Source organism: Falco cherrug, chromosome 11 (genome assembly GCF_023634085.1).
Source record: "Falco cherrug isolate bFalChe1 chromosome 11, bFalChe1.pri, whole genome shotgun sequence".
Lineage (NCBI taxonomy): Eukaryota > Metazoa > Chordata > Aves > Falconiformes > Falconidae > Falco > Falco cherrug.
In genome coordinates this window covers 26872068-26899467 of record NC_073707.1, presented here as the reverse complement: position 1 = coordinate 26899467, position 27400 = coordinate 26872068, and the positions used below count along the sequence as shown (strand labels likewise).

Below are 27400 nucleotides of genomic sequence, written 5' to 3'. Positions count from 1 at the left end.
TGTTAGCCTTTGCCCTCTGATTAATTTGCTGATGTTGCCTCTCTTCCAGTTACATTATACACTTTTGTACCAGGTGAGGTTCTAGCTCAGTACTTCCATGGAAAAAGGGAACAGATCTCATAACTTCGAACAGTTTCCCTTTACTTAGCTTTTGCCACTCTTCACCCTGAGCTATGATAGAAACTTCTCCTTTGGCAAAGAGGTGATTGAACTTTTCATATGTAACTGAAGAACCCGGTTAATGAATGGCCAAAAACTGATGTAGGATGGACATCTCTGTAGAGGATGCAGAATAAAGATAATAAGGTGGTCCAGTGGCATAGAATGAGAAGGCAGATTCATAAGTAAAAATAACAGCCCCCCCCCCCCCCCAAAAAAAAAAAAAAAAAAAAAAGTTAACATTGATGTCTGGGTGGGTGTGATTTTGCCTTTGTTAAAGGAAGCTTGTAAGTTAAAACTGGAATAAACACAACTTTTCCCTGTGGTAGACTTGGGCATTCTAGAAAGTCTTTTGAATAGAGTTCATCTTGTATTTTGATATCAAATTACTCTGATTAAAATAATTTTTTTGTGTGTGGTTTCTGGATCTGTAGAAGAAGCCTGGGTCTAATATGAGCATTTTCTTGATGTGATGTCTACACATTTTGTTACACAACAGAAGAGGAATGGGCTGAAGTCATTCTCCTATTGGATGGGAAGGAGCTACCTAAAGCATGTTGTCAACACTGAATTTTTTGGCATTTTCCTTATGCCGGTAATGTTATTGAGGTTATTTTTTTTTTTTAACTTAAATTCACAGCTAAAAATACTGTCCAGAGTGTGAAACAATTGTTAAATTAGCAGTTATTAATATGTAGATCTTCTAAGTCGAAATCAGGCTGGGTGTGGAACAATTCTTAGCGCATGGAAATCAGTATTAGCATCTGACCTCTGTTTTTTTCCCATTATGTTGTCTTCTAAAAGCCTTCTACTTAACAGCTCTGTAAAATAGTTTATATTTCAGTTAGCTCCAGGTACGCATTCTGTACTATTCTGAAGCCTTCTCCTGCGCCTTGTCATCAGACAGAGAAAATGCTGCCCTGTCCTAGCACTGTATGAGGCTACCCCAGTCTAACTTGTGATACAGGCAACATGAGTGAAGGTTTTCTTGTATGAGCAGAACTGGGACTGGAGTGAAACTCCAGTTTGTACATCTGCTGGGTCGTCACCAGATAGTAACTTGTTTGGATTGTTACCAAGCTGGGTGGCAATCATTCAGCATGTAGATGATAGTGAACTAGACAGTCTTCCTAAGATGTTGATCTCCATCTTTTTAGAGACCAAATTTTAAGAAAGCAGTGTTTCTTCCAGCAGCACATACTGGGTTTTTTTTGGTTTTGGTTTTTTTGGTGTCTTCAAGATAATAATGTGTGTGACCTTGGTTTATAAGGAAAAAAAAAAACAAGTTCAAATTCCATGGCATAAAAGTACATCTGAAAAGTTAAATAAAAATCCTTTCCTACAGATTAAGACTGCTGCCTTTCTCCTCCCTTTTAAACGTTTAAACACACTCTTTACGTGATGCTTAAGCTTTCAAGCCAAAGTTACGAGGTGCTTTAGCCAGGCTTGAATCTGAGAATGAGACCCAAACCAGGACAATAACAAAATGACACAAAGATTGACTTCCCTGTGCTTGCTGGATGAAGTGAAAACTGCTGAAATATAAATCCTATATCCTGGGATTTCACTGCCTGCTGGAACTAATCTCATTAACTTAAAACCACCTGAGGCTTAAGAGAGAGATATACACTGCCGTGAGAAATTGTATTTATCTCATCCTAGGGGGAAATCCTTTCCCTCCCCCAGCTTACCTTACTTCTGACTTTGTCATTCTTGAACTACCAGGTCATTTCTTCCCCATGGGAAAGTTGTCATAGCACATAGCAATGCAGTTACTGTATCTGAAGTTCACTGCTATATGAATGCTGAGATCACTGTTCACTGTTCAAGGTTGTTTCTTCTTAAATAACTTCCTAAAGAAAACAAAGATTGGAAAAATATGTTAGCAGTTTACTTAAATAACTTTCCTGCAGAGTTACAGGAAAACATTCCAGAATGAAAGACATGGCATAAGGAAAACAGTTTATTGAAAATATTTAGGTGTTTATTACCATTGTAAATCAAATACTGAGTTTTCTTTAACTAGTACAGCTTTAAGAGTTTGGTTCCTTCTCATAACAGGTAATTGGATGCAGAAATGTAAAATGCAAGGTTGCAGTTTTAAGTCCAATCAGTGCTGCCAATGAGAGCTGTTGTAGTTGTGTGGTTCATTGTCCATTTGGATTGAGACTAGATCCCAAATCTGTATTCAATATTAAATCCAACCAATAGAAATAGTCCCTTTGACATGGAAGGATTTTGGGTGAGGCCTTATCTGATAGTCTTGTTGGACTTTGCAGCAAAGCAAAATGGCCTTGTTCAAGTGTCTTGTAATGTTTCTCTTCTTACGAAAAAATAAATCAATTTTGAGTTATTCATTAAACAGCTCAAACAGAAGAATATTCAGAAGAAAATAATATTAACGCTGAGTTAGCTCACAAAAACTAAAGTCCTGATCTCTGAGCCAGTATTCAGAAAGTCTTATGCAGCGAAAGCTCTTTGTGGTGAGCCTGGTCCTTGTCATGCTGCTTCCAGAAGGCAGCCAGGAGTACGCTTGTATTGTGGAGGTGGAAATTACTTGCAGTGAAATGAAGGTGCCAGTTTCTGTGACAGAGTGACTGCTTAGCAAAACTATGTGTGATTTCTGCAAAAGCCAGTTCAGCTCAAAAGATGGTTTGTAGATTTGAATGACAAGTCTGTCAGAGTTCAGTGCTGATCGTGGCTTATTAGCCCTAAGTCACTGATTTGATGACCAGCCATTCAAAATGTCTTGTATTGCTAGCTTGGTTATAGGGACAACAATAAACACAGTTGCAATTGCAGACCAATTAAAGTAATAAAAAATTAGAATATAAGGCCCTGCTTCTGTTTCATCCTCATGGTACGAGTGGAGAGCAGGATAGAAAGTTGCTTTGCAACACCCTTATTCGTCAGTATGGAGGACAAGATGAGGAAAAGGTTTGTATTTTCAGAATGTCCTACTTCCTTGTTGCCACAGGCAGAAGCCATGTGTGCAGCAGACCATTTGACTGGTAGAACTGGTACACTGTATCGTGTATTTCTGCCATGAAAGTCGTAGAGTCTGGACATCAGCAGTCTCATTGCGGGCCATGTGAAGATGTGCAGAGGGTATCTCCCTGTTCTTGAAAACAAGACGGGTTTACACATTTCCAGCACCCAGAGAAGCCTATTCACCTCCTAATTTACCAGCAAAGCCACCCTGTTTCAGGGAGGCTGATCAGGCTATAGATTAGCCTAAATTCGACTGAGCCATTATGATGGTAAAATTCAGTGCCTCACGTTAGAGGGAGGGTGTTTTAGACATGAATAGTGATCAGTGAGTTTATGAAGAACAGACAGGATAAAGTTTGGATTGGGAGGGTAGGTGGGCAGTAGGATGGTTAACTAGGGGGTTTTGGTTTGGAAGGGTGTTATTTCTATTTGCATATTGGACCTACAATTAATACTTGTTTTAGCAGCTTCTAGTAACAGATGGATATGAACTATAATGTACTTAATATTTCCAGCAGTGTTATTGATAGGTCAGGTCAATTTGTGGTGCAGATAATCAGGAGTGTAGTGCTCATGTGTTGTGATTTGTTCAGAAGCCTGAGTTCCTTGATAAATGGTACAGCAGTTTATTGGGTGAACTTTAATTTTATATGCAAGGCAATAACGTTTTGAAGTTAAGGTTGAGAAGCTAAAAGCAAAATGCAGTGAGCACTCCAGTGTTTTAGTGGACTTTGCTGTTTGCTGCTATTTAAGTGTCTTTGCACATTCAGGTGATCTAGTCTCTGGATGTGGATGCCCCATTAAAGATATTTATGGCACTACAATGAAATGCATATAAGCAAATAGTTAAGTTCATTCATGTGTCTGGATAAGAAGTCCATGTAATTTACCTGACCTATATAGTGCTAATTATGTCGTCTTGTGATCTTGTCTAGGTGTAAGTAAATTTGGCGAAGTATTTTTGTCTAATGTTATTGAATAATGAATAAATCAGTGAAGGTAGCAACACAATATCCATAATAATTTATCAGAAGAACGACTATAGTGGTTTATGCTTGCTGAACTTCGGTGTACATTCCTTTTCAGTCCTTCATAAAAAAGTACAGCATATTCTAGTTTATTTTGTGATGGACGGGCTGTTAATTCTTAGTATAGCTAAGGAGTAGGAACCTGACACCTTGTATGATTTATGTGTTTTCTTTGTAAGCTTGTTTCTGTTTTGTAACCTTTAAAATGTGGGTTTTATGAGTAGTATCATTAAAATTTTTACTCCCTCTAGTATGTGATGTTAGTCATTATTGCTGTGCTGTGCCTCCATATCACTTGCCTGGATTATAAAATGGCCTTCCTTGGAGCCAAATAGTAATTTTTTTCCTTTCTAGAGTAAATGCATGTTGTATTCATTATTTTTTGTTGGTGCTCCCATACTGGAGCAGAGGTCAGAATCTGGCCTTTTCTGCTTTCCATCCAAGTGTGAAAGGTGGCTAGGAGTAGCTATGTGTTTCTAGGAACGAAATATGAAGGGTTTTTTAACTTAAGAGGTTTGATATCAATCAGAGGAAATTGCCAGAGAGTTTGTTTTGAAGTGTACTCTATTTCAGACTGACATATTCAGTAGGTGATTTAATGTTGGGCTAGGCTTTGTTACACTAATTTTAAAATGTTTCAGTGAAGAGTGAATCTTCAGTTAGAGCAAATAAAAGCTAATACTGAAAGTGAATCACAGTCCATATTTCTATTGATTGAGACTTTAAAAAAGATCTTATACACGAGGAAGGATTTTGCAAAAGACTTAAAAGTTACACTTTTAGTTTGCATCCTCAAATTAAAGGTGCCAAAAATATTTCTTCTAGACAGCTCTTCCATACTCTAAAAAGTTGTGGGCTTTTTTGAAGCAAATGAATCAAATGGAAAGTGGAAGTTTTGCTTGAGCTGTGGATTACTGCCTGGTTCTCTGAAGGATGTCAAGGAAACTGCTCTGTAACTCATGAAGATGACCCATCTCTCTCTTCTTTTGTGTTTTTCAAGAAATGGAAGATCTTTACTCACAGTTTATGTAGACAAATCATCTAGCAGGTTGTTGTATAAATGAATTCATTGCTAACTCCCCAAACATGATTTAGCCATATTTCATATAGAGGTGATATGGAATTGTTTTCTGAAACAGACCAAGCAGTATTATTGCAGATGTTTAGTTTTTTCAACTCAAACTTGTTTACTTAGAATAATGGAATTGTTTATGTTGGAAAAGACCTTTAAGATTATTGAGGTTAACTGTTAACCTAACACTGCCAAGTCCAGCACTAAAACCATGTCCCTCAGTGCCACATCTACATGTCCTTTTAAATACCTCCAGGGGTGGTGACTCGACTACTTCCCTGGGCAGCCTGTTCCGATGATCAACAATCCTTTCAGTGAAGAAATTTTTCCTAATACCAAATCTAAACCACCCCTGGCACAGCTTGAGGCCATTTCCTCTTGTCCTGTTGCTCATTACTTGGGAGACACAACCACCTGCCTACAACCTCCTTTCAAGCAGTTGTAGAGACAGAGATCTCCCTTGAGCTTCCTTTTCTCCAGGCTAAACAACCCCGGTTCCCTCAGACACTCCTCATTAAGACTTGTTCTGTAGACCCTTCACCAGCTTTGCTGCCCAGAAGAACTAGGATTGCAGCAAAAGAGCTAGGATTCAAGCTCTTCCTAGCATGCTAATAAGAGGTTGTATTTTTTTTTTCTTTACAAAAGACTTACGGTTGTAATAACATATGTTTTACTGATGTTAACAGAGAATAAAATACTAATTTCAGTGCAGCCTGAGGCTACTGTGATCCATTCAGTACTGTCATCTAATTCCATTGAAAGTTATGTGACATAGTACTAGAAAACAAGTCTGAACAACAAAAGAAGTGTTATTGCTGGAAAACTTGAGAATGAAATATCTCAGATTGGAGGTATGTCAGAGTAAGCACACTCAGGCATTAGATCCTCAAGCCAGTGGCCTCTTCCTGAAATATTTGGTATCATGCTGCACTTTGTTACAGCTGTTAAAATTCTATCTGCTTCTGTTCCCAGAATGATCATTCTCTCAAGTATTTGCAAGGCAAGTTTCCTGTCATGTTACAAATTTCCCTATTTATTTTTGCAATAAAGAAAATTGAGTATCGGAGGTTCCTGCACTGAACACTTCTAGTAGCATCATTCCTAGAGTGGAAGGGGTGTTCCCTGGGCTTGCACACTTTTGTAATAGCAACTAAGATCTATTTTGAGAGTCTTGTCCTTCCCTCACCACACACACTGCAACTAGACTTTGATTAAAGTAACACTATCAAGTTGAAGTTTAATTTGCTTTATGCTACTTGTACGTATTTAAAATTGTGAGCGGGATCCATACTTAAATGTCGGTGAGACAGCGAAGAAGGTAGAAAGAAGAGCTGTGATGCTGATTAGATGAGGCGGAGTAGAGTTTTTCATAGGGTTAATGCTTTCCAAATTGGAGGATATAAGATTGAAAGTGAAGGGCATACTCCTTGTTGAGGGAAAGTGGTAGAGTGGTCCTAATGCAGAATCTCATTAAAGCAACTGTCAGGATTCCTCTATTTTGCCATCACCTCCCCTATTCTATAAGAGTCAACTGTCGTTTTGAGTGAGCATACTGCGAAAGAGGCATTTACAAATAAATGAAAAATGTCACAATTGATTTTGCTCCTTTCAGAGTACTCTGTGTCAGCTTTGTCACAAACCCTTTGTTATTCTCTTTTCCAGATCTCTTGGGTGGACATTGGAAATAACTTTGGATGGTTCTGGGGTTCTTTCTGTTAACCCGGGGTAAGCTCCCTGGATTATGACTTTTTATTAACGTTTGTGCAACAGTTAAATAATATTGACTTTTCAGTGCTTATAAAGGATGAAATACTATAAATTCTTACCAATTACCTGATGAATATATATTAAAGCTTCATAATACAGTCCACAATTGAAAATGCTACTAACGTAACAGATTTATTTATTAGTTTCTTCTATAGAAGTATTTGCGAATTACAGTAATTACTTTGCAGATGTGGCTAGTACTGCTGCATGCAACATAAAATACACATAGTTCTGTGTTTTTATTTATTTCTAAAGAATATGTACCTCTGAGTTGGTAGTGTTCTTTTTTTTTTTCAATATTTATAATTTCTCATTCTCTTTCAATGTGTGTTATGTGGCTGTTATAGTGCATATTGGTGCTTGTAAACATATTGAAAGGTAAGCTGTTTTTGTTACATATTTGCTGGCTGGTAAGTGTACCTAATGGGCAATATCAGTAAACCCCTTTTAATGCAAAAGTGTTAGCATAAGAATGAATATCTTCTGGAATTTCATTACAAGAAATACTTGAGATGGTTTAGATACAGCAAAGTGTCTAAACTGCTATCACTTCTAATAAAACAATGTCATAGTTGTATTCTCTTTGAATTTCAGTTTTGTGATAGCAATCCAAAAAAATGTGGAAGAAAGTTCATTAATGTTTAGAAATTCCCATGATCCTTTAAATAGGTGTTTAAAGGTTTTTAATAACAGACTCAGTGCTACACTTTAAGAGTAATTTTTGTCCTTTTTGCATTTTCTGTAATGTCCAAGATGTGTAGCCTGCAAACAGTAGTAGGATGAGAGTCTGCCACTTTCTGCAAACTTCAAAAAATCAGTTCATACTGTATAGAAAGAATTGCTTTGTGGCGTTTTGTGTGAGCATTTCTTAAGGGACTCTCCAACAACAATTTACATACATTTTGCCATCTGGCAAACAGCGCAGAGTCTTTATTTCGGTGCGAGTTATTTTTCATCATAGAATATTTTTTAAAGTTCTGCATTTTTCCACTATTGCAATCAACAGATTTTGAAAAACAGAAGAACTGTAGGAAATCCAGGAAGGAATTGGCTTCTTTAAGGGAAAACAAGAACAGATTATGGTGTCACCTACCCTATATACAGATTTCTGTTCCTCTTTCATCTGGGGTTGTAACGTAGCCTGATTATCTCTACTTCTAACACAGCAGAAATTTCTTTGCATTAGTATATGCATATTTGTCAGCTGTTTGAGCGTTTTTAATGTGTTACATACACAGCCAGCTTTTACAGTTCTGATATAACTTTGGGTTAATTAAAATGAAAGGTGTTGAATTTTAAAATGAGTATCTAAAATAACTGTTAACTTTCCTGAAAGTGTATAGCTTTTATTTTTGTTCTTTTAACTAGAAATCAAAACTTGCTCACTGAGGCTACCAAAGAACACAATTTGTACTTTGGACACTTTTGTTTATAGATTAGTACAAATTTTGGGACAAAGCTCTCTAAGGCAATCTCTAATACTGTGTTATCAGCAGTGAGCTGCCCAACCTTGCTTTTTTTTTTTTTTTCTGTTTGCATTAGAAGAAAATTGTAGATGTGAATCTAGTATGAAGACAAAAAATGAGGTCTGGCAGTGTGAAAACTAATGACATTGTTTCAATGAATAGGCCAGACAGTTTAAGGCTGGTGTAATTAATTATTATTGTTATTGTAAACAGGGAAGGAAGGAAGGAAGGAAAAGTTAGATGAAAATGAAGTTGAACTCAGCATTATCAGTTCTACTCATTCCCCAAACTGGACCCCCATTTGACTTTAACAATAGAGTAAATTGTTTTGAGGTAAATCAAAGTGGAAGTCTGTAGCATTTCAGATCTAAATGGGGCACATACTTATGAGTAAAACAGTGCTGCAAAGGGAGGTGTAGAACTGTTCCATAATGCCTTGAAACAATAGCAATATATTGGCTAAATATGACTTGGCAGGTTTGTAGAAGCTCAGACTTTTCAATCACCAGATCTCTGCATGTAAACATGATATTTAGTTTCATCATGCTACTTATGTTGATTTGTCCCAGCTTCTTCTGTGGAGCTGGGCATACTGTGATGCATAGTTATGCATATGTAAATCTTTGTGCACCAGCTGATTGCGTATATGAGAATTACTTACATATATTAATCTGAATCATAAGATTACTCTCAAATGTGGGATGTCCCTATGAGCAGTGGATGAAATGTACTGATTAACAAAATTACCGTGACTTAGAATATAACTTTAGTGGGAGATTGTCCAAGATCTCCATTCATCAAATAGCAAAGACAGATTAATAAAAAAACCCAAACTCACGTGAATGCCACCACTGCTTATTTAGTTCACTAAGGAACTTGCAAGTAGGCAATGAGTCTAGGAAGAGCCAAAGGGATGCACAGAGAGCATTTGGTCCAGTGAGAACCCTTCCTGGAAGTGCACCAAAGACAGTGCTATACTGCTAATACAGATTTCCAGTAAACTTATTTTCAGCCAGGAGCAAGGGAATAGGGAAATGAACTGAGAGCTTTATCTTTCTGTATCAGTTTCTGTTCTTAAACTGTAAATGAATATGTTAAAAACTACTAAAATTTTGGTTTAACTGATTGTGGTTCCCCCCCTGTAATTAGACTTTGCTATTCATGATGACAGTTTTTTGGCTTCTGAACCCGGAATATTCTTTCAACCCCTTTTCATGAGCAAATGTCTCTTTTTCCTATATAAATTAATAAAGGTGCTGTATGTCTAGGTCGTGGGGACATGCTAGCCTCATATTTCAGGAAGATGAATCACAGACTCTTCCCAGTCCCCAAATACATGACTCTTTATGGCATAAGATAGCTTTTTTGTATATGAAGGAAAAGTAATTGAAAAAGGGGGGGAAGTAAGGGAAGATAACTTTGTTGCCAAGTGGGGAAAGATAAGATTTGGCGGAGTTACCATTCATGAGTTTGTCATGTAACAAAGTTGTTACAATTTCACTTTTAGAAGATGCATTTTAAAATGCTAAGATACTTGCTTATAAAACTCAAGCCGATTTCTAGCACCTTTTCTCACTTGCACCGTGTTATTCCCTGAGTGTCTGTGTTACTCCATTGACTTCAGGGAGATCACTCATGAAATAAAGAAGTTGTTCCTCACCTCTTAGTACCTGAGGCTCTGCTCAATGCTTCTGCTGCTTTTTAGCTGCTATGAAACATTATTACCCAACTGGTTTCCTCTGAACTGTTTTGTGTAGTTGCTTTATAAATAGCAGTGCTTGAAGTGGTGTAATAGAACTCGTAGCAGACAGGACATGTGAAGAAGACATGGCCGTAAGACAAGGCTAACAAAAAATGTGCAGTTTCTCACTGATGTAGCTGAATGAGTTGGTTTTAGGTAATTTGCTATTCAAACAAGAATAATGAGGTAAAATGCATTTTACTCATCTTCGTTGTGGTACGGTGGTTAAGCCTGAACCACTTAATTTTAGGGGGTTGGACGGGGCAAAAGAAATTGCTAATCACTTGCTTAATTGATCATTCTCTCTCGGTTGCCTCTAGCTGTAATGTGTTAATGATGGTCAGACAGATTAACCATCAGAAAATCCCCCAAACTGTGTAGGAAAACACCATGAAGATAGTGAAATAGTTTAATTGCTGCTTAATCAGCACAGCAAAGGCAGGGGAGGACGCTCACATGCTGACCCCTAGGTTCCAAAAGAGTAGTCAGAATACTGACTCGAAATGCATGTAGTGTGATCATCTATGTAATAACATATTTGAGAGTATAGGGAAGTTTCTTTGACTACATTTCCTCAAGTCATTATTTTAGCAAGAACATCTTGGGAATATTTTCAACGCTCAAAAGTGTTAGCAGGACCTAATGCATTTTTAATTTTTCCCCATGAAATTGTAGTATTTATTTAAGCAATAAATAATTATAATTGCAGCTGGGGTATTTTTTGCATTTGCTAGAACAAAATTGTTTGAAATTCCATTCAGAATTGGTTCCCAAGCACTTAACGCTTGTGTATAGATTTGAGTTACTGTTAAGAAAATCAAAGAATTGCTATGGAGTTAATAGTACTGGCTTTATTTGAGAAGCATGTTCTTGAGCTCCTTTGAAAATTATAGTTATAATTTATGACAGCTGAACATAACTCCTATGACTCTCCTGTAACTCTAGAATCAGGTTATGCAAATTTGTCACTGATTCCAGTGGTCTTCACTGAGAGCCAAGGTTTCACACCACATCTTCATATAAAAGAAAGCAAATACAAACTTCTGTCCCCCACCATCTGTTCTAGGAGTATTGCTTTATTTTCCACTGTTTGGGGGAAGAATTTTGCTCAATGTTCTTGAATTAAGTATAGAGACATAATTAAGATTTTTAACATTTGTAAAAACTTGTATGCAGGAGGTAATTGTGACAGCCTGCTATGCCATATTAAAATGACACATAAGCGGAGCAATGATTTCATCAACATAAATATGGTGGTGTTTAAAGTTGATTCTCTCTATAGGGTGCCATAAAGTAATTAGAAGACCATAACATAATCCTTCAGTATTGCATCTTAATTCCTTAGAGGGATGCGTTAAATCTTTTCTGACTGCAATAGTGTACTATTGACCATAGCAATACTATAAAACTGTAAAACAGTCTGTAAAACGAAGTACTGTTTTTCTAGACTAGCTTATTTATTTTATAAAAACTCCTGAAATGCTCATACTTCTAGTGATTTTTGCTTGTAGCAAACTGGAAGTGGAAGTATTTGTCTTAAAATTAAAAAGTGACATGGAATGCTATGTACTTTGCCTTAAAGAAACTGCATGTAAAATACTTGTCCTCTGTGAGGTTTGAAGACTAGTAGAAAGTCTGTGCCAACATGGGAAGAATCTCTTTTTGTATAGCTGATGATGAGTTTTTGCAGCTAGTATAAATAATACAGGGATAGCTCCATACTGTAAATTTAAAGGATGAGAATTTTGAGCAGTTTTTTTTCCCAGCAGTGGATGGAGAGCTGGGTCTGTCTTGTTGACAGTATTACAAGTTAGTCTTGATTTATTTTTTTTTTGATGACCTATACTCTTGGCATGAGTTTGTAATAGTGGATTGTGTTAATTGGAAGGGGAGGGGAAGCTGCCAATGTGCTGCTCTGATGGAGGAAGATCAAAAGTATTATCTAGTGAGTTTGATCAGAAAAGATTCTCTGTGCAAGCCCCTCTGAGGTGAACGTGATCCTCTGCTCATAGCAGGAATTCTGCAACCCAAGAGGACATTATTTTACTGTCTTTTCATTGTACCCATGTAGGACATCTTTCTGATTGCACTGTGAAGTGTATCACACTTCAAAGATTCTTTCCAGCCCACCCAGACCTGTGTGATTCTGCTGTGGTTCACTGTACTTAGCATTTTAATTAATTTGGGTGTTTGCCCTTCCTTTACTAATGTTTTCATCAGCAGTGGTGGAAGTGAATTGTTAGCAAGGCCCTTGCGTGTCATATCCCCAAATAAGGCTCTCTTCTTGAAGAATAAACTAGACCTCTAGTTCACTGTGCAAAAGGCTTTAGGAATGTGCAACAAAAATTCAGAAGTCTAATTAAGGAAACATTGAATTTAAGCCCAGGTTTGACTACCTTGCTCAGGTGTGTGCTTCCATGGTCTTGTAGGAGGTTACATGCCTTAACATAAAGGGCCTGAATGGCTCCATCCATGCAAATTGGAACTATTGACTCTTCTGCGTGACATTATAATCAACATTTGTTTTTAAGCAAGGTAGCTTAATCACTATTTCTTAATTGACAAATATCTAGAGTAGTGTGCAAGACAAACTTTTAAAACTGCCAAGGTGTATAATCATTATTTCTTACATGAATATTTAAAAAATGAAGAAAACGTGGAAGCTTAAACTGATGCTTCTGACCCTGATCTCGTTAAGGAAAGAGGTGTAATATTTAGCAGCCTCATGGCATTCTTGGTATACTTAGTAATTCTTTAAGACTATGCTGTTTGAAATATAGCACATTTGAGCTCAAAAGTGAGTGTTTCCTGTACATTAAGACCTGTGAAGGAGATAAACTTCTTGGGAGAGTTTTGACATTTTTTTTAATGGAAGTAGAAGGAAGTACAAATACTAGGTTAGAACGATGATTAGAAGTGATCAATACTGATCAATGGTCAGTATATCAAACTGTTGAAGCTTTTTAGTTAAGAGATTCCTTTATTTAATGTATTGTCAACTATGTGGATTTTTTTTGTTTGGTTAGGTTTGTTTATGGTGTGGTTTTTTTTTTTTTTTTTAAATTAGAAAGTGTATGGCTATATCTGTATGAATAAACCACCCTCATCCTGGTGATGTCAGTGACAAAACTGGTGGATTTCAGCAACACTATGAATCTATCTGCTGGAGATTCAGTTTATATGCATAGATATGGTACTGCTCAAAGCAAAATATTTCACAGTCGTAGTACGAACACTTCCACTGCTCTAAGGCATCTCAATGCATTATGGAAAAGAGCTCATTTCCACTGAGGTAAGTATTTTGCAGTGGTTTTATTTTCACAAAAGCTAAAGCCATAGCCAAGAGATGATGACCCAATTTTTGTGAAAAAAAAAAAAAAAATAATAAAAAAAATAAAAAATCACCTGAGCTCCCTTCCCCCAACAAAACACCTGCACAGCAAATAAGTAGTGTCGTAATTAAAGTATCGGGGGTTTCAGCTTCAGCAAGGAGGTTATCCAGTATGTGAGGCTTGCAGAAGGTGGAATTCAAAAGCCTGAGGTTTCAGTGCGTTGTTTGGAAACAGGATTGAGGGACTTGGAACGTAGGCAGGTCCAGCTTTTTGGAAAGCTTTTTGAGGGTTAAGTATTCTTGTTGTTTTCACCTTTGCTTTTCCAAGTCTGCCAGTCTTTTCCATCGAAATCAGTTATGCATGCAGTCTTCCTGAAACACTCTGGGCTGGGAGTTAATGACTTTGTTACTGCAGACCTTACAGATGTGCTGTGAGTTCACTGAGTAACATTTATTACAAGCTTTGTAGTAGTGGTTACTTTTACAAAGTATGACTTTTTCAGATAAACAAGATCTTTTATCCTAGCTAGTACTATCACTGTTTTAGTCAACAGCTGTATGATGAATATCTTTCAGAAAATGATAGATTGGATTTTGGAAATAAAATGTCATTAGTTCAGTTTACCTAATCTGAAAGAGTTTTATTGGTGCATCACTTTAAAACTTTTCCTTTAAAACATAAGATGGCACTTCTCCACATTTCCCCATTTAAAAAGTGCTGTGCCAATAAAGTGAATGTACTCAGGTTTTTTTTTTTTTTTTCTCCCCCTCCCCTTTACAATGGAAGTAATAAACATCTTCCTTTTTTGAGCTTCTAAAATGGATTCAGGCCATTTTCTTTGCTTTTCTATGTCTATGCACATGTCTTCATTTGTCCATTATTTCTTGTTCTAACAGAAGGAGAAAAATCTGCCAGGTAGATAACGTGTTAAGACGCAAGTAGAAATAAAGGGAAGAGTGGGGGCAGAACTAAAGTGACTGGCAGAGACAGAGCAGAAGACTGGGTATGTGGCCCTTGGCATTTTAGTTTTGAATAGTTTGGTGGCTCTGCAATGTTTGTAAGAATACATCTACAGTGAGAAATGAAAGTGCTTGTTTTATAGCTTTTATAGTGGTATTAGTTCTTTCAACCAAGTATGGGAAGGCTGCTACTTTTCTTTTTCCTGATGGTTTTTCATTCATGTTTTTCTGATACCTTAGGATCAGCTGAAGCTCGACAAATGCAGTGTTCTTATGACTTGTCTTCAAGCTATACTTCAGATTTTTCTTTCTCCTCCCTTTGCAATAAGAAATATCTGTTCAAATGTTTTTATAGTTTATGATAGGCATTTCAGATACCTACTGCTGAATAAATAAAGCTGCCTTCCCTAGCTTAAGGAGCCTGGGATGTTTTTTCATTTGTTTTTCAAAATCTGTTGCAGTACAGAATGTGGTTGGTTGTCATAGTAAATAAGATGGCCTGGCATTGAAATGAGAACATAATTAAAATTATTTTTACTTTTCTCAGGACTTGGAACAAACTGTTACTTAAACAGTTTCTTAAAGGTATTACACCTAACAAGCTCTCTTGAGAGAGATGGCGGCAAAGCAGCTAAGCTATCAACAAAAATACCGAATGGCTGCATTCCCTGGGGTTTGCTTAAATTTGAAAAGTAGATAGGAACTGTGAAGAAATATAATGCAATCTGGTAAAGAAGCTGCAGCATAACTCCAGTGGCCTCAGACACAGTAATGTACCAGTATAAAAATCTCATATTAACCTGGAGTATAGGTAACAGCATAAAACACTCTAAAGTTGCTTAGCTTACATTTGTCCTTGATGCATCATCTTCAATGTCTTGTGATGTTGAGATCGGTTTATGCTGTAAACTCTGTGGAATGGAAACCAGGTCTGGTGTGGAAAAGACCCTGTAAACCTTCTCTGGGCTGTGTTATATGATGACATGCTAAATGCAAAATGACCACTGAGCCAAAACAGCAGCCAAATGATGTTATGTTCTTGATCTTAATTTTATGGCAGGTTAAGGTTTAGTAAGCCACCGAAGCCATTTGCGGTCTGAAGTTTTCTTTCCCTGCCCACATGAATGCATGTGTTTACATGACAGAATCATAACGCTGTTCATCTACGATTTGAAGCAAGTGGGAGGGGAAGCAGTAATTCTTGGGTGTTTCCAATGTTTCCTATTTTCTTTGGTTTTGTTTTTGTTTTTTTAAATTTGGGATGCTTGTTAATCTTTGAACTATTTGTTTTATTATAAATCTTTCTGAGAATTTGTGGAAGTCTTCCAGTACAGTATTAGGGGTAATGGTTTTGTGGAGTCACAGCCCTTCTTTTTCTACTACTGAAACAGACCGAGATGTAGCAATTCTTTTGTTTGTTGTTTTGAGGAGGAGTTTGATACAGGTTTAATGGTGAAAAGCATGCTTGTATTTGAGGAAATAGGTGTTTTCAGAAAAGTAGTGTTTTACCTGACTATTTTTGCTGACTTTCAGTGGATTCTGGAAGATGATACGCTAAGCAGATAATCTTAACTAAGAAAGAATGCAGCTCTTCATTGAATTATCCAGAGACCACAGTTTGTATTATTACATTCTCAAAAAGTAGCGCAGTGATGCAGTGATTTTGTAGATTTGGACGATAGCTTTGAAGCAGTGGTGGACAAATCTGTTGATTATTGCTGTATGCAGCTGTACATCTCTTACTTAGTGGTACACTCTCTGCTCTGATGGGATGGCAGAGCATCAGGGAGCGTTTACTCAGCATCGACAAACCTAGCCTCACCATAATTCTCCTTCAAGGTGGTGGAGGACAGAGGAAATTTGTTTGGGAAGCCATGCTGGCATAGGTTTGTGGTCCTCTGCCTGAGTAGCATGCCAAAGCAGTTGCATGGGAATACAGTGAGCCAATATGACTCTGGCTCCTAGACAGGGCTGGCTTACAGCTGCTTGGCTCAGACCACAGCCTGGAGAGCAGGGTTCTTGAGGCAGCTTGGGTTGTCTTGCCAGTAGTGAGCTAGTGCATGGGTTACCATGTGACTTTTCAGTAAAATCAAAGCTTCCAAGGACCTGAGTTGCAATGGTATCTAGGTGTGCCTAGTAGCATTTTTCAAAATTGCTAACTAACGTGCTTAGATGCTAAACTTCTTTTGAACAACTGATCCTTGTAAACCTTTGGAGCTAGGCAGCAGACTGCTGTAGATGTTTTCAGGAAGTCTCATTGAACATGTGTCTCCATTATTATGCCTTCACACTAATTTGAAAATCTGTGATCAGGTACTTGATGTCTTGTATATTGGACACTCATGAGAACTGTAACTTGCAAAAATAGATCTACATTTTTACATAGTGCCTCTGAAGTGATGAAGCTTTAAGTTCTGATTGCACTGTAGAATTTCTTCAGAAAACTAGTTTTTTAATTATTGTTTTCTGGTATTTATTAGAATCTGATTTTTTTTTTTTTTTTTTTTTAAGTATTAAGGGACATTTTCTTGTACCGTCTAGATTTCTTGATGTTTTCATTGGGACAGAGATGGTCTATTGTGAAAGGGTTTTCAAAACATTACAAAAATTGATCGCATTGTTTTCATTCATATACAGGTGAGTGCAATACATGTAGCAGGGATCTTATTACAATTCCAGCTTGTCAGAAAAGGTGTATCTGCCACTTTGCTTGAAAGACGTCTGTTATTCAGGGGCCCGTGCTGGTTAGGGGTGTTCTGTGTTTGGCTGTACGTGTGCATGTGTGAGAACGGGATGCTGCCAGAGTGCTTTGCTGTGTTAAATATTAAATTAGCAGATATGCTTTTTTAAAATAGTGTGTTACTAGGATTTGCTCAAGAAATTAAAGGCAAAGGGTGCAAAACTGTCTTCACAAGGTCTATTACCTCCTTGAAAACAATTTAGTAATTATTTAAGGTGCATCTGTGTCTGCCAGTGTCCAGTTACTATCTGGTAATAATGTTTGTTTAAAAAAACTCCTACAACAAAACAAAAAAAACAACTTTAATGAATCAGTTTTAGCATCTCAGTAAAATGCAAAGAATGGTGAATATCACTGTAAAATAGTGTTGCACGCAGGTTCCAGCTTTGAATCGTCTGTTTTTTGTAACTATTCAAAACTTAAGCGATGTTGAAGACATTAAGGTGCCTCATTTTTAGTCAAATGCATGAGAGAAATGGCAAGTGAGTGTAACAAGGTGCTCAGGTAACTTAAATTTAAAAATGTTACCTCTCCTGGCAATTGAGATGTGTATATTTAGCAAGAACTCAGGAGCAGACAGTGAGCAGGCGTGTCTGTGTTCAATTTCAGCCTTCTTCCTAGTCAGAGCAATAATAATTTGCAAGTTTACAGGGATAATTTTTCTTAAGGCTGTTGGTTCTTCTTGTGTAGTGTCTCATGTTCAAAAAGAAATAAACCAGAATCAGTGGTATCATTAGTTGTTAAATGGGCACAGACTGCTGAAAGAGTGCACTGTTTTTCAGCAAGCCAGGCAGGCATCGTTAGCTAGTAACTCCCAAGCTGCAGCCTAAATCTACAGCTTCTCTGTTGTGAAAGATGGGTGTCGTGGTCTAACCCCAGCTGGGCACTCAGCCCTGCACAGCTGCTCGCTCACTCACTCCCCTCTGGTCAGGATGGGGGAGAGAATGGGAAGAGTAAAAGTGGGAAAACCGGTGGGTTGAGGTGAAGACAGTTTAACTGGTAAAGCAAAAGCCACGCACAGGAGCCGAGCGGAACCAGGCATTCAGTGCCCACTGCCCACCGCGGGCAGGTGTTCAGGGCCACCCCCAGGGGAGCTGGGCTCCATCACGCCCAGCGGTGACTTGGGAAGGCAAAGGCTGTAGCTCCAGATGTCCCCCCCTTCCTCCCCCAGCTTTGCGTGCTGAGCGTGACATCATACGGTGTGGGAGACCCCCGGGGTCAGCTGGGGGCAGCTGTCCTGACTGGGTCCCCTCCCAATTAATAGTGCCTCCTCCAGCCTTCTGGCCCTGAGAAACTGAAAAGTCCTTGACTTAGCTGTTGCTAAGTAATGTTTGTACTAAAAGCATGAGTGTGTTACCAACATTATTCTCACACCAAATCCAAAACATAGCTTTGCACCAGTTACTATGAAGAAAATTGACTCTATCCCAGGCGAGACCAGGACAATGGCAAATGTGGATCAGATTTCGTATGATGCTTTTTAATTCTTTTTCTCATCGAAGTCATGAAAAGAATTTATCATCTTGCTATTTTGTAAGGAAGAACAGTTCTTGAATTAAGAATAAACCATAAACAACTGCTAAAAATATGGCTGGCTTTATTAAGGAGCATATATATGTATACACAGTGTATTTTTCATGTACCTATAGGCAAAAAAACTTATTTTTGTTTCTGTATAGGTCAGTCAGGAATGATTAATTTAGAAAAGAAATGATCTAATTCCAGTATTACATACTGAAACAATGAGGCTTTGTAGTCAATTGGGTTTGTATGTGAGAGTCCTATGACAATATAATTTTCATGACTGTATTAAAATGTCATTAATGTGTTTAGTAACTACTCTTCTATGATCCATTAATTCCAATAGATTAAATTAGATATGAATGGAACTTATTCTCTGAAATCTAAAAGACTAACTTTATTTGCAATAAATCTAAGTGTGTAATCCTCCATTTTTAGACTTAAACTATCTTATTTGATAATGTGAGAAAATTGGTGATTGCAATGTCGTAAAAAAATTAGTATCAATAAAATCCAGCATGTGTTTAACAGTAAAGATTTTATTTCAGGAAAAACCCTTTTGTTGGTACTTATATTGCATTAATATGCTGTGTTGCAACAAATCAATATGAATTTCAATGAAATAATCTGCTGCATCCTGCAACAGCAGGGAATTACTATGACTGTAGTTTGAGTCTTTTCTTAATCACAGCATAGTTGGTCACCTCCAATGAGTTCACTTCTAACTTGGATCAGTGTAACCAAAAGTAAAAGCAGGTTCCTAAGCAGGTTCTTTTTGTTAAAGAAATAAATATGCATGTTAATTTTGGTGTCAGTCATGGCATTTAAACTGCAGAGTCTTTCCTTCTCCACCCTTAAACTTGCACATGGGTGAGAGACACAGCGAGACCAACTTTTACCTCTGTTTCAGAGAGGACAGTAAAGCAAAAATTAATAGAAGGTATAGCTGAATGTGTACTGGGCTTGTGCTACTGGCTCTAGTTCTGTTTTATGCTGCTATCTAAATAAGGCTTTAAAATTTTAAATTGATAACCATTTCTGTCTAGGTGTGAGGTTCTGATTTTCTGTTTTGTGCTTAGATGCCTCTTTCTTAGTGTTGTTGGTTCTTTACTTAACAAATTTTTAGACCTGTCTGTACTGTAGCACAGTAGAAAATCAGAAAGAGTTTATGCTACCCTTCACTTGGATTTCCTTTTCACAGGGAGCTCCTCATGAGGGCACAAGCAGAAGTTTCTGATGCATGTTACTTCATTTGTTGCATTTCATTAATCTTAGGGGTTTAAGTTGATGTTACAATTCGTAGAATTGGGTTAATTTACAAATTGAATTCTAAGTTGGCTTTGCGGGTTTTTTTTGTGGGTTTTTTTTCCATGGTTTGAGTGAAGCTTGAAAGAAAGGCATCACAATGGAAGGTGCATGGAAGATATTAGCAGAAAAAGTGAAATCTTGTGTCAAAGCTGTTGTGGCTTTCAAGTTCCATATTAGCAAACAGCAGAGGCAAACTGTTACTCCATAGTATCTCTTGCATCTTAAATATTTCAAATTAAAATATTGTTTTGCATCTTTCCCAAAAATCCAGATAGCAACAGCTACTTGTGGTGATACTAGTGCTGTGAAAATTAACCACCTTAAAGTTCCACTAGTTTAACACAAGGAGTTGCACAATTTATCTGAATAAAGTTATTGCTTTATTTAGTACTGCTTTCCATGACCACCCAGTCCACTTCCAGAAGTCATATTGATTTCTGTGGGAGGTGCAGCTGGTCTGTAGTAACCCTGGTGAGGCGATAGGTACTGTGTTGTAGAAAGATGGCCTGATGTTCAGTGCACTGCACAACTGTAGAAAATAGGGTTTTCTGTAAGCACTGTAGACATGCATGCTGTGTTCAGCCGACTGCATATTTCTGTTTTTACTGGAAGTCTTATTCTGGATGCTTTACTCTAAAAGGTTTCTCTTTTTCTCACAATCAGCACATTCATTTTTCCCCACTATTCTCCCCTGTGTTTCTAATTAATGTTTCAAAATCACTGCCTGTCCTCTGTTCTGAGTAATCTGTCCTTGTTTGCATTCTGGTAGCACACCTCTACTATGAATGCAACACCAATTAATATTATTTTCAGTAGTTAAAAATAAATAGTCTCCATGTATGGGTTTATTCTCAAGCCATAATATATTCACTAGTTGTCATTTGACAGGCCTTGAGTCCTAAGAGCTGGATTAAACGAATATTTTAAACTCTATTTAGGCTGAGTAAGCATATCGGTTAAAAACACAGTGTTTCTTTCCAGCTCTCCGTAGGATGCAAGCAGCAAGTATCTCAAAAGAGATCTATTGTTCGTTAAAATGCGCTTCACCTAGTAAAATATTCTTAATCTGCAGATTTCCTGTTTGCTCTTAGATTACCAAATCATATGTAAATATGAATTTCAAAGGCAAAGTTTAATCGTTGAAAAGATTTTGCTGCCTTCTGCTTGCAGGTTTTTTTTCTCTCTTACACTTGATCATCTAAAGTAATTGCAGTAATGAAGTAAGGGATGAGGTAAAAGGAAATCATAGCTGAACGCTTTGAAAAAATAAAAGCTCTGTGACTTAGAACTTGCTTTTGAAATTTTCAGAGCCATCCAGTTTCCTCGAGAAAATGTCTCTTCAGCATACACTCACTCTTATTTTAAAGAAAGCAAAACTATTTATCTTTTCTGAGTAGGAGTAAGATATGACTTAACCAAGAATGCATTGAAATAATCAAGATGCGAAGCAGAGATATTATAGGTAAACATGTTTATGCCTATAACATAGTGAAAAAGAGGAGCATTTTTTTTTTCTTTTTTGACAGAAGATACCAGGCTAACAGCAGCAAAATAAAGGATGTATTTTCAGGTGAATTCTTTTGTCCACTTGTCAGACTTCCTTTGAATGTTAACTTAGGTGTTCCTGATCAAGGAAAGACTTTTGGTAATATAAATTATTATCTTGGTTTCCTGCTGTCATGCTTGGTTAGATCATCTCTTACCATGAACATATGGAGATATATGGCAACCTGTCTGAGAACATTTAGTTAGATTATGGCTCAGTAAACATGCAAAAGGAGAGGGATGGCGGGGAGGCCCTCTTCATGAGGGCTGTGAAACAGATAATTGTTCAAAGCTACTGTACTTGGAAGTTAATGAACATAACCATGTAAGTAATTCTCGCTAGGCGAGGTCAGTGTCACCTTGGTCCCTGTTGCCAAGTGCTGACAGACCTTTAAGCATAATACCTTTAGTTTCTCAGCTGTGCAATTGCATGACACAAGTATGGTGTCTGTGGTTTTATTTCAGAACACGCAACTGATTTTATAAGTTAAAATAAAACCAAATTCTTGCACGTGGAATTTTAGAAATGATCAGTGGTGTTTCCTTTGTTTTAGAAAGAACAATGTATTTAAATGTATACTAGAGCTGACCCCTGAAAAAAAGTACTTCACAAAACCCCCATTCATGGAAGATCTTCATGAGACTCTTGAAATTCCAACTTCTTTGATATCTATGTTAAGAAGTTTGCATGAGATCTATTGTTAAACTTGACAAGTAAATTGACAGAATTACTGATCTCTGAGCTGCATTAATACTTGTGAGAACGGGTCTCCCAGTATATCTTTGGTAGTCAGTAGTATTCATCACTTACTGCTTTTGCTGTACATTATTTGTTTGTGGACAAATGAGCTGGCTTTACAGAACTTGTTTGATAGCTGTAAGTGTATCACTGTGTTTTCTTGTGCATAGAATGAAACTTTGGGTCTAATCCTGTCAGATCTGAGGCCGAGTAAGTAATAATTGTCTTTTGAAATAGGATTTATCAAATGCTTGAACCTTAGGATTCAAGTTGGGAATTTGACCGGTGTACTAAATGTATGGAAGAAATTAGTCCACTAGTTTTGTGAATCTGAGGGTCGCAGCTGCAGACAGAGAAATCCAAAACACTAAATTAACCAAATTATGTTATTGCTGTTGATTTAAATATTTAAATCAAGGTTGTATATCACTCTAAAAGGTGTGATCTAGCTCAGCTAGATGCATGTGAGCTCAATGCAGAAATTACCGAGTTAAATTCTTTGCCCTGTGCAGCGTAGGTCAGTCTGGATGATCATGGTTGCCCTCTATGAATGCGGTTTGTCAAAAATGTACATTCAGCTGAATGCATTTGAAGTATGAAACAGGATTTATTAGAAATGAGATGTCAATAGTTTACATGGGTTGGAATGAGCAGGTAATTGTGAATCTCTGCAATTTGACTGGATGGATAAAATGAATGGCTTTAGGTAATTGATGAAAAAATTGCTGGTTTCATGTAAGCTTGAAAGTAATATAGGTTTATCTTCTTAAACAAAAGAAAGAAGTCTTCTCAAACTTTAACACGTCTATGAAGTTGACTTGCAATTATAACTGAGATTTGCAGAACTGGTGGACTGTCTCTTTCCTTCCATGTATATATTTAGTATACAAAACAGAACTCCATGCATACAGTTTCTGTTTGAGCACCATTGTGCTTGAAGAATCTCTTTGCCTGGGGAAGAGAGAGAGAGGGAAGGGACAGGGAAGGGAAGGTTAAGGAATTTGGAAACAGGCTCCCTAATGCATACCACAAAGTCTGAATGTGCCCATGCCTGTGTACACACCTGCACTTTGTTTTATGCACTGTTGCACCTCAGTGGAGTCAAGTGGCAATGAAAGAAAATTTTATATTGGCTGTTTGATTTCTGAAGGTTTCAGATACCTGTGAATTCAAAACATATGTGCTAATCTTTGCGTGTAGTTCAGCGAGCTAAGAAAAACCTGTAGTGCTCAGAAAAAGCATGATTAAATCCTTAGTGATATTAGTGTTACACAAAAAATGCTGAAGTCAAGTAGCAGTGTCTCTATTGTCTTGATCCTGAAAAAATAATTTAACATAAGTGTAAATGCAAATGTTTTTAAATCAAACGGGCGTTCAGTAATATCCAGTGTATTTGTCTTATTTTCTGGGTACTTTTGCTGTTCCTCTTGGTGGTACTTCCAGGTGGAATGTACTGCTACTCTGGTAGGACATTACCTCCTATCTTCTCACTCAAAATATCCATGAGCAGAACAGTGAGTGGCTTAGGAAAATGTAATTTTGTGCACTGGTTAGTGACTCTGAATAATACATTTAAATCTTGAGTAAGATGTAAGTTTAGATTAAGTTTTAAGAATATTTTGATTCTTTTAATTAGGTGGACAATTCTGCTGTTTGACTTATTCTTACAAACTGCTGGTCTTTGTCCCGATGCTTTCCACATAGCTCTGTGTGGGAAGCAGCTGTCTGTTCAAACAAAAACAAGCTTACAAGGAGTAGTGCCTTGATTTGTATAGGAAATACACTGGGTTGCCTGTCAGGAACCCTAATCGCCTTAAAATATTTCAGAATTAAATAGTGAGTTTTCCCATACCTGGAAATATTTAAACAGATGCCCATGGGAAAATTGAACAGAGTAAAGCAAATTGAATTGGGTTTAAGAATTCATGACCTTTCTGTCCTACATATCAAATTCATTTTTCTCAAATGCTGTTCATATTGTGCTGCATATTAATTGCATATTGCGTATTCTTTATTCATAATATACCACTGATAATAACATAAAATTACATTTTTAATTCCCAGCAGTACCTTAATTTAATGTTTCATTTACTTCTGTTCTTTAACTAATCTTCTGTCCTCTGAACAAATTTGATTAAAATCTTTGCATTTATTAAAAAGAAATGGGCTAAAATATATCAGTTTGGTCCCACAAGGAGCTGATATTAAAAATTCCATTCTGGGGTATGCCTTTCGTTGCATGGCAGATTTTAGGGGAGGAGATGGCTGATTAAAGCTCAGAAATAGCTAGGATATTGAGAAGGGCAAGAAATGATGTGCCAGTAGTTACTACTTTCTCATTTTCCAGGTAAGCTATTCTACTTTCTCTTATCTCCTGAAGCTTTAGTAATTATGAATTTGTGAGATTTGGGATGGGATGTGGGAGTGTGAGGCATGATTTTAGGTGATCTATTCTGCTTGCCTCTTCTTCCTAGTGCTGTTTGCCAGGAGACTTGGTCCGTGCCAGCTGCCAGGCAAGTGATGAGGAGAACTCACTCTGGGCTCGCCTACCTTTGTGTGTCAGGCTCAGCAGAGTCAGTGACAGGATCTTTAGGATCAGATAACGCAGCCATGTAAATGACCCTGCCGCTGCAATTTGCTATTATCTCCTGGTCAAAAGCAGCTTTCTTATTTGTGCCTCCAAAGCAACCAGCAAAGCCTTGCATATGTTCCAGTCTGGGATGAAGGCTTTTAATAAGAAGGCTCTTATTTCACTACCATGCAGCAAGTTTTTAATGTTTAGACCTTGTTTCTTTGCACATCGAAGTGAAGATATATTGCAGTGCTATCTAGATGAATTGCTACAACTGTGAATGTCAGTCTTGACGTTTTTACGATGCAGTCAGTATGTCGCACTTCACTTGTGCCAACACACATAGTTCTTGAAATCTTGCAGTGCAGGCTTACTAAGTGATTCTGAATAGATGCCTCAAAATACTCACTTTGAAGCTTTTAGGGAAAAGGGAAAACTGGATGGACCAGAAAGTTCATAAATGTGCATTGATTCTTGATGGAGGTTGTTTACTGATAAAGCATGTCTTATTTAGTCTTTTGTGTTTGTACAAGACAAAAATCTTAAATTTGTATTTACATTTAGAAGTTGAGTTAATGTCTTGTAATTTTGTAACTTTATGATTATTTTGTTAGTTTGGCTTTGATTAAATTGTTAGTGGTTTAACCTTCTTAATTTTCTATTGAATTATGTGATTATCTTTGCCCATTTGATGTTATGCATTTCTGTGTAATTAGGATGTTATAATCTTGTTTTTTGATCTGTGTGATTGAGTTGATATCTTCTTAGGAAGTAGGATGTAGCATTGATAACTGATCGTCTAAATAGGGAGGAGTTCACTTGGTGAGTAAAATTTAAGCATAGGTCTCTTAGAAAGCTAGCATTATAAAAAAAACAGTTTTGAAGTACTTGCATTTATGTTTATGTTTGTCCCTCTCTGTTCTCATTGTGTAGTTGATTAACTGCATTCAAAACATGATTTGCTGCTTGTATGGTGAATGCAAGAGGTTTATAATGCGGTCTATGCTGGCTTTTTTAGGTCCTTTGAGCACCCATTGAGTAGTTTAGCTGCTGACTTGTTAAGCACTTTCAACAGTGTGAATTAGCAAGCATCTACCTTTACACACCTATTTCTCAAACTTATTCTAATTTTCATTCATGATTAGTTTTATCATCTTCTCCCCCCGCCCCCCCCCTTCGATTTTTCAAATCCACAATATTAATTTTGTGATGCCACAACTTAGTTCAGCATCCCCACAGCATTAGGCTTTATCTCATCATCGATACAGCTGTTTCTTGGTGGTGAATGTAAAAGCTTGCCTTCTGAAGCCCAGTGCACTTCCCTCAGACCTTCAGTAAGGAAGGTGCTGATTGTCAGAGCTAGGGCAATTTGATGGCTCAGCTGGGAGGCAAAATTAACTCTCTGCAGGGTCCGTGTGTGTGCGTGGCTGTCTTTTGAGGAACTGGATGGAACTATGTACACATCTTCTTCTGTCCATGAATGAATTTCAGCCATAGGGAACAGCTCTCAGCTCCAGTGGTGCACCTTTTTTCTTTTTATAAGGCAGATTCTTGACCTGGTTTTGTAGGTGTATGTATATTTGTGTGAAGAAGAGTAATACATAGTAATAGTTTTGTCAGGCCTCACATCTGTAATGTAGATTTCTTATTGTAGATCAGGTGAAAATTTTGTTACTCTCCTACAGTGTGCAGGAAATATTATAGAAATTCCCACTGGCTGTTTGAAAGTGGGGAAGGTTGTTGTGAGATGAGTTGACACGCTGAAGTTTCCTTTTTTAATTTTAGTTGAAACAATCATAAACTCCTAAATTTAATAAATGTCAAATAGAAGACTAGATAATGATGCTTTTAGCTGAATTTTACTCTTTTGGGCTTTTTCCTTTCTTGCTAATGTATCAATAATTGTTGCTTCTAGTACTTTACTGAGGATGAGTATTTAAGAAATGTGTATGTTTTCCTTGAAAATTTGTGTGAGAAAGAGCTGCCTTTAGGATAATGGGACCATTTCATTGTTGGGGAAGTAGGGTGGCAAAGTACTTGTACCGCATGCAGTGATAACCTCATAGCATTTTCCAGACTGAAGGACTGAACCTAAGAGGTGGCACTCTTCATGCCAGCTAACAGTTTAGTAGTGGGCCCTGGATGCAAAGCAAGACGTGTCAGGAGCAAGCAAGCAAAACTGGCATTTGTACAGTGTAGGTGGCCTTGCTTCTATCTGTTTGTTTTCTGTCACTTGCACAGTTCTCTTCTTGTCCTTGTCTGACAACCCTGTATAACTCAACTTAGTCTATATTATTGCTTTAATTTCTTGATATTACTTCACTCTTTCTTAAGATTCTTTTCTTAAAACTTTGAGTAAGAAATCTATGTGAAAGAGGAATATGGATTTTGTATTGCCTAGCAGGAGGAGATTGGGCACTTCAAACTTAACACTGTTATGTTTCTTTTGCAGAGCTCATC

At 37.3% G+C, this 27400-nt stretch overlaps 1 protein-coding gene across 4 annotated transcripts in view; it reads left to right on the top strand.

The window, feature by feature from the left end:
* Positions 1–27400, top strand: part of NAALADL2 (N-acetylated alpha-linked acidic dipeptidase like 2) — a 504203-nt gene that overhangs the window by 21193 nt on the left and 455610 nt on the right. For all 4 annotated transcript variants that reach the window (XM_055723677.1, XM_055723680.1, XM_055723679.1 and 1 more), the window contains exon 2: positions 6913–6975. The gene's annotated coding sequence lies outside the window, so the exon portion shown is untranslated. The remainder of the gene's footprint in view (positions 1–6912; positions 6976–27400) is intronic.